At 48.4% G+C, this 12,098-nt stretch overlaps 1 long non-coding RNA gene across 2 annotated transcripts in view; it reads right to left on the bottom strand.

Moving 5' to 3' along the window:
- LOC114487909 (uncharacterized) overlaps window positions 1–11,213 on the bottom strand; it is a 12,836-nt gene extending 1,623 nt beyond the window's left edge. Inside the window, exons 1-3 of one of the 2 annotated variants that reach the window (XR_003683467.2) lie at window positions 10,949–11,213; window positions 8,650–8,736; window positions 6,489–6,968 (exon numbers count right to left, since the gene is read on the bottom strand). This is a non-coding gene — a long non-coding RNA (uncharacterized lncRNA). Of the gene's footprint in view, window positions 1–6,488; window positions 6,969–8,649; window positions 8,737–10,948 lie in introns of those variants that run through there. The other variant, XR_003683468.1, reaches the window with a different exon arrangement.
- Window positions 11,214–12,098: the final 885 nt, after the last annotated feature.

The raw sequence follows: 12,098 nt of genomic DNA on the forward strand, positions 1-12,098 counted from the left end.
GGGAGGGGGAGGGGAGGGGGCGGGGAGGGGGAGGGGAGGGGGCGGGGAGGGGAAGGGATATTACACACACACAGAACCCCTTGCCCTCCTCACTCTCATTTCTCAGTTTGGCTGGGTTTTGTCCCTGAGTGGGATATGCTCTCCCCGAAATCTAAGATCTGTCCTGTTTCTGCCTCACATCCTGGGTTGGATGCAGGAGTGAGGCTGGCTTCTCAGAAGAGCCTGACATTGGAGACTCTCAGCACTACCAGAGTCTGTGAAAGTCAGGCTGAGCAGCCGAGGCCGATTACTAAACACAATGAAGACAAGATAAAACAGAGAAAGCCGTTTAAAAAATACAGACCAGTGGATATAATGGATACCTTCCTCTTCAACTCGGCTCTTCAACTATTACTCAGAACCAGTAGCTCCTGTGTGACCTTGGGCAAGTTACTTAACCCTTCTGTGCCTCAGACGCCCCACCTGTAAAGTCAGGCTAACACCAGTAAATACCTCATAGGTTTGTTATGTGGATCGAATGAGATAAGGCATGTAACATGCTGAGAACAAGAAGCGTGAGTGCGCTAAGCAGTCTCTAAGTGTAAGCTGGTAAACAAAACCGTGAATTTTCTTTTTACCTCCAGGAAAGCTTCCTTCCTATTACCTTCCATGCTTTTAGGGACTAAAAAGTCCTTGGCTCTTGACCCAGCAATTACTACCAGAAGATGTGATATTTGTAACACTTCTGGGTCATTATGGTCACTGAGATGTTCTCATCCTTGCTGTGTGAGCTGAGTCACTGATGGTCATCTTGGTCCACGTGGGACCCTCACTGATGAGCTACTTTTTCTTCTGGAAAGGCACTGTCCTCATCATCTCAGGGAAGATCTCACACATTCGAACATAATTTCTTTTTTTATTTTTAGTATTCTACTCTTTGTGTTTTTATTTTATTTTTTTGTTGACGTATAGTTGATTTACAACATTGTGTTCGTTTCTGGTGTACAGCAAAGTGTGCTGGTGTACAGCAAAGAATATATATCTATTCTTTTTCAGATTCTTTTCCATTGTAGGTTATCACAAGATATTGAATACTATTCCCTGGGCTATACGGTAGGTCCTTGTTGTTTATCTGTTTTATATATAGTGGTGTGTATCTGTTAATCCCAAATTCCCGATTTATTTCCCCCCCCTTTCCCCTTTGGTAACCATAAGTTTGTTTTCTATGTCTGTGAGTGTTTCTGTTTTGTAAATAAGTTTCATTTGTATCATATTTTAGATTCCACACGTGATATCATATGTATTTGTCTTTCTCTATCTGACTTGCTTCACTTAGTATGATCATCTCTAGGTCCATCCATGTTGCTGCAAATGGTATTATTTCATTTTTTATGGCTGAGTAATATTCCACGGTATACATGTACCACATCTTCTTTATCCATTCATCTGTTGACGGACATTTAGGCTGCTTCTATGTCTTGGCTCTCGTAAATGGTCAAGCCTAATTTCTTGATCCCTACATCTTTTGATCTTGCTAGAGTGACAGAGATAAGCTCATTTTGCAGTTGTTGTACCCAACTGTGCTATGTCCTTCCAATCAGGAAAGGAGAGAGCTTAGCAATCAAATAATTGCCTCATTTGATCACCTGTGTATCTTCCACCTTGATCAAGTCTTCGTAGGCTTTGAATCTTCTACCTAAAGCTGGGCAGATTTGCCATGTTTCTTAAAATCCCCAAACTTTTTTCCTTGATGGTTCAAAACAAATAAAAGCAACAACAAAAAGCTTTTTAAAAAAATAAGCTATAGCAATCTTTTTAACATGTCAAAATGCATCTTATTGCTTGACTGATGGATACATATGATTTAAAAGTACAAATCAACTGTTCCACATCCATTTTCTTGATGTGCACACTCTAATTTCTGGAAGTCCCAAAGAGCAAAATATCACCCTCCCCAATTCTTTCTGCTACTGCTGTTGATAAAAGAAAATGAAATATATTAGTTACCACCCATCAACCCAGGCTTCTAATTACATTGTGAGACTTGCTCATTAAAGCAGGTATGGGGTGCAGAGCAAGAAAGGAGGTGTTTCCACTTAGCCCGTGATGGGAGTTACAAGTGTGCTCAGCCTGACACACCAGCTCCACGAGGGGAATACCTTAAACAATCCCATCAACACCGATTTACTTCAACCAGGTGATATTTTAATGAGCCAACCCCAGTGCTCCCTGGATGACATGGTGCCTCATGTCACACCATGAGAGGGGCACACCACCTTTCAAAGAAAAAAAGATCACTAAAAAAGCCAGAGCGTTGACACTTGCAGATGAGTTGAATTCCCTTTGTCCTGTGGACGTGCAGGATGCTCGGAGAGCTCCAAGAGCGCACTCCCCTAGGAGCCGCGGCCTGGCTGCTGCAGTGACAGGAGAGAGAGCCAGGCTGTGACCTGGGGTCCTCAGCGTGCAGCACCGCAGGCCACATCCAGCCCTGATGAGGGCAGCTGGATTGCATGAATTTTTAAAGTAAAACAACGGATGGGGGGGGAGGGGCAGGGGGCATCTTACTCCCCACCGCCCCCCCTTGTGAAATCCCCACAGAAGAAAAGCACGGACCCAGCATGTTGATTTTGGCAGAGGTACACACAGTCCCTGTGTTCGGAAGATGAGCTGACACGTGCAGATTTGCAGAGAAGCCATTCCAAAAGGTTAATTAAATATTACCATTGTTTTCTGAGCTATTAATGCATGTTCTTTTATTTCTTCATGGGAAAGGCTTCTCCCTACACAAAATCAGAGTTTGGATTTGCTTCCCAGACCCTTCCCCTTTTTGGAGCCTGGAAAGAGGATGACCGAGGGACCCAGAGAGAGAGAGAGAGAGAGAGAGAGAGAGAGAGAGATGCAGAATGCAGTTTGGAGCTGAGCAAGGAGGGGCTGTTGTCGGAAATGAAGTCCCTGAAACACACTCTCAGCTGCAGCTGCGGATTGGAATCGTGTGGTTCAAGGAAGGTTCTAGAAAGGGGGAGGGAGGGAGGGAGGGAGGGAGGGAGGGAGGGAGGGAGGGAGGGAGGGAGAGAGAGAGAGAGAGAGAGAGAGAGAGAGAGAGAGAGAGAGAGATGCAGAATGCAGTTTGGAGCTGAGCAAGGAGGGGCTGTTGTCGGAAATGAAGTCCCTGAAACACACTCTCAGCTGCAGCTGCGGATTGGAATCGTGTGGTTCAAGGAAGGTTCTAGAAAGGGGCCAGGAAGGAACCTCTGCTCTTTCCACCTGTATTTATTGGCTGATGTAACTGGCCACTGGAGCTGAGGAATGTTGCCAGCCTGTGGCCTTCGGTGATTCTGGGGAGGCTCAGCCTGGGGCGAGTGAGGCCTGAGGCGGGAACATGGCCCACCCTGCACTGCCTGTCTGTCCCCTATACCTCCTCCAAGCCACGCTGCTTTCTCCCTGCCCAGGGCGGGGGCGTCCAGAGGTCGGCAGGACAAGACCCTCGATGCAAATGGGAGAGGGATTCCAAGATGGACAGCGAGGGAAAATAAGACGGAGGTCAGGGAGAGGCCGAGGTTCCTCCCCGGCAGGAAGTGCCACCCTCTGGGACCGCAGTTGGCGAGAACCCTGAGCCGCGAGGACTGCAGCAGTCTGCAGGCAATCTCTCCAGAAAACCCGTCTTCCAGAGCAAGCGGGCCATGTTTGGTTTGCAAAGTCAAGATGCCTCCCTGGATGTGGGGATGCGGCAGTGAACCTACAGCGTAATGAATGAAAAGCAAAGGACAGAGGGAAGACAGGTGGTGACTTGCGGGACTGGGGGGTGCGCTGGCGTGGATGGGAAGAGGCAGGACGGGCGGTGCCAAGTCGGGTCACGCAGTCCTGCCCAGGTGCCCTCCCCACCTGCCCCGGTACCTGCCCTGCATCTGCAGAGGGCTGGCACCTCACGGTGGTGCTTCCACGTGCAGACTTTGCAGCCCGAAGACCTGGGGTCAAAGCCCACTGCCGGCACGCTGGCTGGGCTTCCTTAATGTTTCTCATTTCCTAATGGCTTTGCTTTTAAACACAAATGGCTATGCTGTGGGGTTGTTAAAATGTAAAAATGAAAAGAAAAAGTAGGCGAAGTGCCCGGTATGTAGTAAGTGCTCTTGCAAAGGAAGGGAAGAGAGGGGAAAATCAGCATCAGCAAGCCTCGGGAGCGGAGGAGAGCGTGGGGGAGGGGGGCCTGGATACCTCGCCCTGTGGGGGCATCTGTTAACAGGCCATCCTGGAGCATCCTGGGCCCAGCTTCCCTGGATGAGCTGATGCCTGTCTCTGATGGTCCTGACAGGATTCTCTTGCTGGCGGGGTCACCTTGACACACTAGCTCCCCACATCTAGGGCTGAGCCCCTGCATGCGTGTGAGGCTTGCTGGTGACCCGTCTGGGGTGGAAAGTGCCAAAGCTAAGTGCGTGTTCCCACAGGCCACAGCTGGAGACGTAGAAAGGGCAAGCACACACGCGTCCTTGTGAGAAGGTTGTAAGTGCTGAGACGCGGCCTCCAGAGAGAAGTGCTGGGCCTCCTGTAAGGTTGGTGTCCCCGGGACGGGGATGGCAGGAAAATGATGTCCCAGATTCGGGGACCTTGGGCTGAATTCATTCCAACCAGGTATGCACTGGTACCGTAAGGAAATGTCAGGGGGCATTAAAGAAGCCCCACCCCCGACATACAGGCCCTGCTCTTCATGTGGCTTACATCACATCATGGGGACAGAGACCGAGAGGGTTAACAGTGACGGCGAATGACAGAGCACAGTGCTAGCGAGTAGGGGCGCGGCCAGGCAGCCAGAGTCACCGGAGGGAGCTGGCGGAAAGGCCAACCGCACAGAGAGACAGCCAGTCGAGGTAGGGCGGGCATGGCAGACACCCACGGGGTTGTCTAGGGAACACCACCCCCCTCCACTGGCGAGTGGGCAGCAGCGAGGACATGCCCGCTGGACACTGGTAACCGACGTGAGGGTGGACAGAGCCCCAGCTCCCTGCCTCTGAGCTGACTGTTCCAGAAGCAGACTCCTGACTAGAGTTGCCAAACTCGGCAAATAAAGGTACAGGACGTCCTGTTAAACTTGAATCTTAGATAATCAATTAATAACTTTTTAGTATAAGTATAGCCCATGCAACTTTGGGGAGATACTTATAAGTAAAAAATAATGAGTTGTTTCTCTGAAATTCTCATCTGCTTGGACATCCTCTACCTTACCTGGCATCCCTCCTCCTGACCCAAACTGGGCCCTCAAGAGAGTGCTTTCTGCAGGATGCAATTAAAAGAGAACGGAGTCTACCTCCTTCCAGGGGCTAAAAGTTCAAGAAGTTGTCTGACACATGAAGAAGGCCAACCAACCCAGGGAGAGAAGGAGATGAGGACAGAAGTCAGAAGTCAGCAAGAGGCAGAGACAAAGGGAACAAGATGCTGATGGCGTCTGAGGCCAAGTTCACGCCTCTTCCCTGCCCTTCCTGCAGGTGGTTATTCTGCTTTCTACTTGCCGATTCCTGCTCCCTGCCCACCCTGCCCTAGCCCCCAGCTCCTGTGGACAGAGGAGAAAGCAGAGGCATTGTAATTCATCAGCTCAATGGTAATAAATACAAGCAAATGTACCTTTCGCACAAGAAGCCCAGAGGTACTATGTTATATATGGTACATGGTCAAAGCCACGTTACAAGAAGAAATACCATTTCTTACATAGACCAGACTGGGTGTTTTTCAAAAGGAAATTAATCGTCAGGATGGTGAATTGTGTTTGATTTCCAAATTTAAGGAGAATACAGCCAGTGTTGAAACATACACCTTCTCCCCAGTCAGTCCACAGAGCCAGAAGGCCCCCTGAGAACAAAGCAGAAAAGCTTACTGATAGCTCACGGACAGCTAAGTACCTAAAATTTGAATGACAAAGTGTTTACCACAAGTAATAGGCCCTGGGTTCATATCCTACAAACCAGTAAGAAAAACACTGTCAGCACCTCCCCGCCAAAAATGGGCAAGGGGTTATTTGCAAAAGAAATATAAATTTCTAATAAACATATGAAAAAAATGTTTAATCTCATTAATAAGCAAACAAATATAGACACAAACATTGAAATGGCCTTTTTAGACTGTTAAATTGGCAAATTAAGAGAAGCAGTTCCAGGGGCTTCCCTGGTGGCACCGTGGTCAAGAATCCACCTGCCAATGCAGGGGACGTGGGTTCGATCCCTGGTCCGGGAAGATCCCACATGCTGCGGAGCAACTAGGCCCGTGCACCACAACTACTGAGCCTGCGCTCTGGAGCCCACGAGCCACAACTACTGAGCCCATGCGCCGCAACTGCTGAAGCCCGCGCACCTGGAGCCTGTGCTCCGCAGCAGGAGAGGCCACTGCAGTGAGAGGCCCATGCACCGCAACGAAGAGTAGCCCCCGCTCACCGCAACTGGAGAAAGCCCGCGTGCAGCAACAAAGATCCAACTCAGCCAAAAATAAATAAATAAAATTTATTTTTAAAAAAAGAAAAGCAGTTCTGGACTCACAGACTTAGAGAACAAATTTACAGTTACCGGGGGGAAGGATGGGGGGAAGGCCAGACTGGGAGTTTGGGATTGACATGTACACATGGCTATGTTTAAAATAGATAACCAACAAGGACCTACTGTAGAGCACAGGGAACTCTGCTCAATACTCAATAACCTAAATGAGAAAAGAATTTGAAAAAGAATAGATACATGTACATGTAAAATGGAATCACTTTGCTGTACACCTGAAACTAACACAACATTGTTAATCAACTCTATTTCAATATAAAATAAAAATTTAGGGCTTCCCTGGTGGCTCAGTGGTTGAGAGTCCGCCTGCCGATGCAGGGGACACGGGTTCGTGCCCCGGTCCGGGAAGATCCCACGTGCCGCGGAGCTGCTGGGCCCGTGAGCCGTGACCGCTGGGCCTGCGCGTCCGGAGCCTGTGCTCCGCAACGGGAGAGGCCACAGCAGTGAGAGGCCCGCGTACTGCAAAAAAAAAAAAATTTAAAAAATGGTAGTTCTACTGAATGCAGCCCAGGGTACAATGGTGTGAGCATTCTTTTGCACAAACCTTGTGTCCCTAATATAGAAAGAACTTCTGCAAAATAATAAATGACAAAGAACCCAGGAGAAAAATAGGCAAGGGATTGAACAGGCAATTCACAGAAGAGTTACAAGTGGTCAAGATAGATGAGGGCGATTTCAGTCTAGATGGTGATTTTGATTTAGGATAGCACTCGTCCTCACAATCAGAGAAGGTCAGGATAAAACAGGACACCAGCTCTTGGCCTATGACGTCATAAGTACTGATAACTTCTACTCCTGGGAAGGACATTGGGAAATGGCCAGTCTCACACACTATCGGTAGGCGTCAACATTCCTACAGCATTTTTAAGGGATAATTCCACAGTATCTATTTAAAATGCCCTAAAATCTCTGACAGCTCTATGTTTCTTCCTTGAAGATATTGCTTACTCTCCTCCTTGTAGAAGGAAATTCCCAATGCTTAGTGTCTCAGGAAATAATCATTATTCCGTGGGCGTCCCCCCCAAACACATTTTTTACATTTTCAAACAATGGAGTTATTTTCCCTGGGTTCTGATCCATTTTCTCTCTATTCCGGGCATTCTTTGATGAATCATGTCTCATTCTTTAACATTCCATTAAGAATGCAGTGACCTATGTGGGCACAGTATTATTCTTAAAAAACAAAGCATAAATGCCGAGCAGTGTAACAAAGTAATGACGTTTTCAGCAAAGATGGGGAAACAGTGATTGTGTTGAGTGGGTGAGGATCTCCTGCACCTCTAAGCATCTTCCCTCCTTCAAGATTTCCTTCGTTCAGGGCAGGAGTCCCTGAGCCTGGAATCCTGCCCTGTCCCATCTCGTCAAGCTGGCTCCTGAAATCATTCTACCAGCGCCTGAGACCTCGCTCCCTCCACAAACCCCCGCAGCTGAGAGCAGTGACTCTCCTCCAGCTGCCAACCTGTGTGGAGCCACTGCGGCTCCCTGTCTCCCCCACCCCCCGCCCCATTGTCTGGACTGAACAGCAGCGAGCTCTACAGCGTCCTGGCCACTAAATGGCTGCGGCATCCTCCACGTCCTTTTCTATGCCCGTCTGCAGCCAGAGAAGCCAGAGCCCGAGTTTATCAACATGCTTTGCTTAGATCAGCAACTCGGGAAGCTGTGGAGTGACATTTGTATTCTCTGAGATCACCTTGCAGGGCACTGCCGAGGACCAGAGTCCTGTGGCTCGGTACACTAGGCTCGCATTTATGGTCACGTTGAGACTTCTTGAACCTCTCTGTGCCTGTCTCAGTGTCCCTGGGATAGAGTAATGCTGACTTAAACTGGCAAGATCCGAAAATCAAACGAATGATAGTGACTTTAGTGAGACGGAGGTCTGGCTTTCCTTTAAATGGTTAGAACACCACTAACAAGTGGCTCTAAATATTCGGATCTACCCTCCTGCAATTATATTTTCCTCTTCTGTGATTCAGCGTCGCTGTAATTGAGCTGAATTCCACAAGACTAGAAATCTGGTATCTAGGACTATAAAACACCTTCAGTTGGTAAAATATTTAGGAAGTTTTCTTTTAAGTCCTTTTTCAGATTTTGTCTCTATCCACCGTTAAAATGAATTTCGCACCCATTTTCCCCCTCTTACCTTTGGGAAAGATGCTTGCTTTTACAGCCTCCTCTTAATGTCAAAACAAAAGATCTCTTCTACTTCTTAGAATCTTGAGATCCTTTTCTGGTAAAGAGGAAAACAAATGTGCTCTAATTAAGGCAATCGGGGAAGTATTGGATCACTGCAGACCAGAACTAACCCTCTTTAACTTCCATGAACTGGTAGCGCAAATATTAATAGACAACGTGAAACAAGAAAATGCCAGGAATCACACAATTTTTCACTCGTTTACCCTTAATGTTTTCCTAAAGTGTTGTGTGCATTTTGTAAGCCACAATTTGAATGATGTACAGTTTAGGGTGAGATACAAAGAGGTAAGTTTACAAGATCATATGAAATTATATTCTGGAGTCAACAGTGCTACTGTAGAGCAGAGGATTTCTCTTCCTTTCCCGTCCTCTGTCAGGAAACAAGAGAAACAGAACAAGATCAGGGTCTAAATCTCTGGTTCGTGTGAGTAATGTTTTCTTATTTCACATAGGCACCGACAAAAAGACCCCAAGGAGGACAAACAATAATAGATAATAAATTATAGATGCTAGAAAATTGAAGGACATTATGCTTCAGCATTTCTGCCTTCTAATCAACCGGGAGGGATGAGATGTCCTTCTTCATCTGTCTGCTTACAGACCGTTTGTTCATTCACACCCACTGTGTCGTGGGTCACCTGCACAGGACCTCAGCAGGCAGACTGTAAAAGCAGGTGAGCAGCCGCTGACTGCTGCACCCCGCCTCCCTCCCCCTCCGGCCATCTGATTTGGTCCAAGGGCATCCTTGAGAGCGCAGAGAGATGAGGAATGATGCTCCTCTCGGTGGCAAGGGGGGGCCGTGAAGACTCACAGGTCCCAGCCTCTGCAGAACCTCTGTCGGCATCGAGGTCTCCATCCGTGCCTCCCTCCCACACCAAGCATACAATCCCTTCCCCAAATCCAGGAGATCGGCAATAATTGATTTGGCTTCTGGCCCGTCCCCTTCTGGGGTAAAAGCAACAGCACAGTTCACTAGCTCTTTCTGATGTCTCCCTGCCCTCCTTTAAAGAGAACCCTCGTGTCTGATTAAAATCGGTCATGCGCCGGTCCTGGAGTGAAGAGGTGCTATTTATTTCTGTCAAGTTCTGCTTGGAAGGTTTGAGGCTTCCCCCTACCAGACATTTTACTAGTAAACAGAAAAGTTACCCATATTGTCATGCTTGCCCTGACCTGCAAGCTAGTGAACAATAAATCTTAATTACAGTTAAATGCCAAAATCTGCAAAGAATGAGGCAGCACTAGTCAACTGTGAATTGGCCTACTCCTCGCCTCGGCTGGGGTGCAGCTGCAGGAATACATAAATTAGTTTGTGATTTGTTTGTGCCAGAACCATCAGTTGAGGCTGGTTCTTAAAAGCATTTCCAGTATCAGTGGACACTCAGGCATTCATCCTATCGCCATGTCAAATACAGGTGGCATCTGGGAAGTTTTATCCTAAAGGACCTTCAGCATTATGCTTGGGTTAATAAGAAAGCGCTGTTTCTAAACATCTCGGCAGTTTTCCAAAATAGCGCTCAGTCTCCTGACATCTGCTCCATCCATACTTGTTACCTTTGGATTTGTTCGGGGAGCCGCTGAATAACCTTTTTGTTAGCAATCTCTTTTTTGCACCGTGCAGGCAGGCATCCGTGCAGGGGCCTTTTTTTCCTTTTTTTTTTTTCCTGCTGCTGCAAAGCTCATGAGCTCCTTGCTATTCAAGCGTTTGCTTGTCATCATGTTAAATAAAGCCACCCTGTTGTCCCCTGGCCTGGGTCCTCTTGACATATTGTCACCTATATCTAAGAATTAGAAAGATGACTGCCCACATAACTCTGTTCAATGGCTTCAGGCTGTTCTATCAATTTTGAGACTGACAGGAGGTCGGAGATGGAACGGAAGAAAGAATGGAGTTGGGGCTGCTCCGTGCTTGGTCCCATGAATCAATCTGCAATCTATTCCTCTTAGTCTAGACGCAGATCCTGTTCTCACTGGGAGTCAATCATCTGCTAGATGCCCCTACCGGCAGGTTCCTAATAATAAGGTAGGCCCTGGTTCCCCCGGAGCCTCTGAAATCAGCAGAGGGTAATGGCAGGCCCGGGGTGCGGTGCTATTTCCCTAAAGAGGAGGTGGATACGTAAGTGGGTAAAAGGGAAGTAGAAAAACCCTTTCCCGACAGAGGTGGCGGGAAGAGAGTTGCGAAATAGGCAGCTTTCTGTTGCATTTTTAAGAAAAGTGTAAGAAGTGTAAGACGGAGCATTATTCCGTACTTCGACGGGGACGTCGATTTCACCTGGGACTCCCCGCGCGGAGACGCCCCGCTTCCTGCCCTCGGCCGCCTGCTCCCGGCATCCCGGCGGCGCCCCCGCCTCTCCGGGCTCTTCCCGGCTCTCGCAGGGCCCCATCCTGTCACCAGCGGTCCCGCTTCCGGTTTGTGTTGCCGCTTTGTTGCTTCCTGGCCGTCATCCGGAGCCGCCCTTCTGCCGCGTCCCCGCCCCCCGGGACTGGCTCTCTTCCCAGCTCTCTCTCGCGCTGGCAAATCTGTCTCCCTCCGTCTCGGTCTAAACCCCACGTTTTTAAAGGACCCGTCCTGGTGCTGGAGTCCTTGCCGCCAAGCCCCGCGGGCTGAGGGCCGGCCTCTCCCACGTGCTCTGATCCTCTGCAGACCTTTATCCGAAGGGCTGGTTCAAAGCATTTTTGCATTTGCTACCTCACCTGCCCTTTGGCATTCTTTTGAGGAGGGGCCGAGGGTTGTTTCCCGCTTGTATTGACTGAGAAAGAGGCCCAGAGAGACTGAGGGTTGACTTGGTCCTGAGGAAGAGTGGGGTGATTAGCAGTCTGCTCACCCAGGCTGCAGGCTGCTAGCCTGACAGCGTCCACCCCGGGCCAGTTTGTACTGCAGGCCAAGCCTTTCCAGGCCTCCTGGCATTTTAATCTCCCGGCGGCGTCACTGGCTTTATTTTAAACCTTGGAAGCAAGGGTCACAGAAGTTATCACCCTGCCCAGGGTCATACAGCTGGCAGCACGCTGCCTGACTCAAATCTTCCCTCCGCAGGTCCCGTGTGCTTGCCCCAGTGGTACCGTGTCTCCTCCAGGGCTCTGCCCAAATGCCACCCCACAGATGATGAATCTTCCTTAGATTGTTCAGTCCCAGATAGAACTTTCTGTCCCTTCACCCATCTTTATTTACCTTTGGAGCATTTATCACTACCCAATAAGTATTATATACCAATACCCAATAATCATTATATATATAAAATAAGTATTTTATTTTTTTATTATTAAAAAAAATTTTTTTTTTCTTGTCTAGCTGTTGCTAGCATGTGTCAGGAAGTTTGACTGTTTTGATCACTGCTGTATCCTCCCGGTCATTGGCAGGCATTTAATAAATATCTGTGGAAGGAAGGAAGGGAGGGAGGG

Source organism: Physeter macrocephalus, chromosome 15 (assembly GCF_002837175.3).
Source record: "Physeter macrocephalus isolate SW-GA chromosome 15, ASM283717v5, whole genome shotgun sequence".
Classification (NCBI taxonomy): Eukaryota; Metazoa; Chordata; class Mammalia; order Artiodactyla; family Physeteridae; genus Physeter; species Physeter macrocephalus.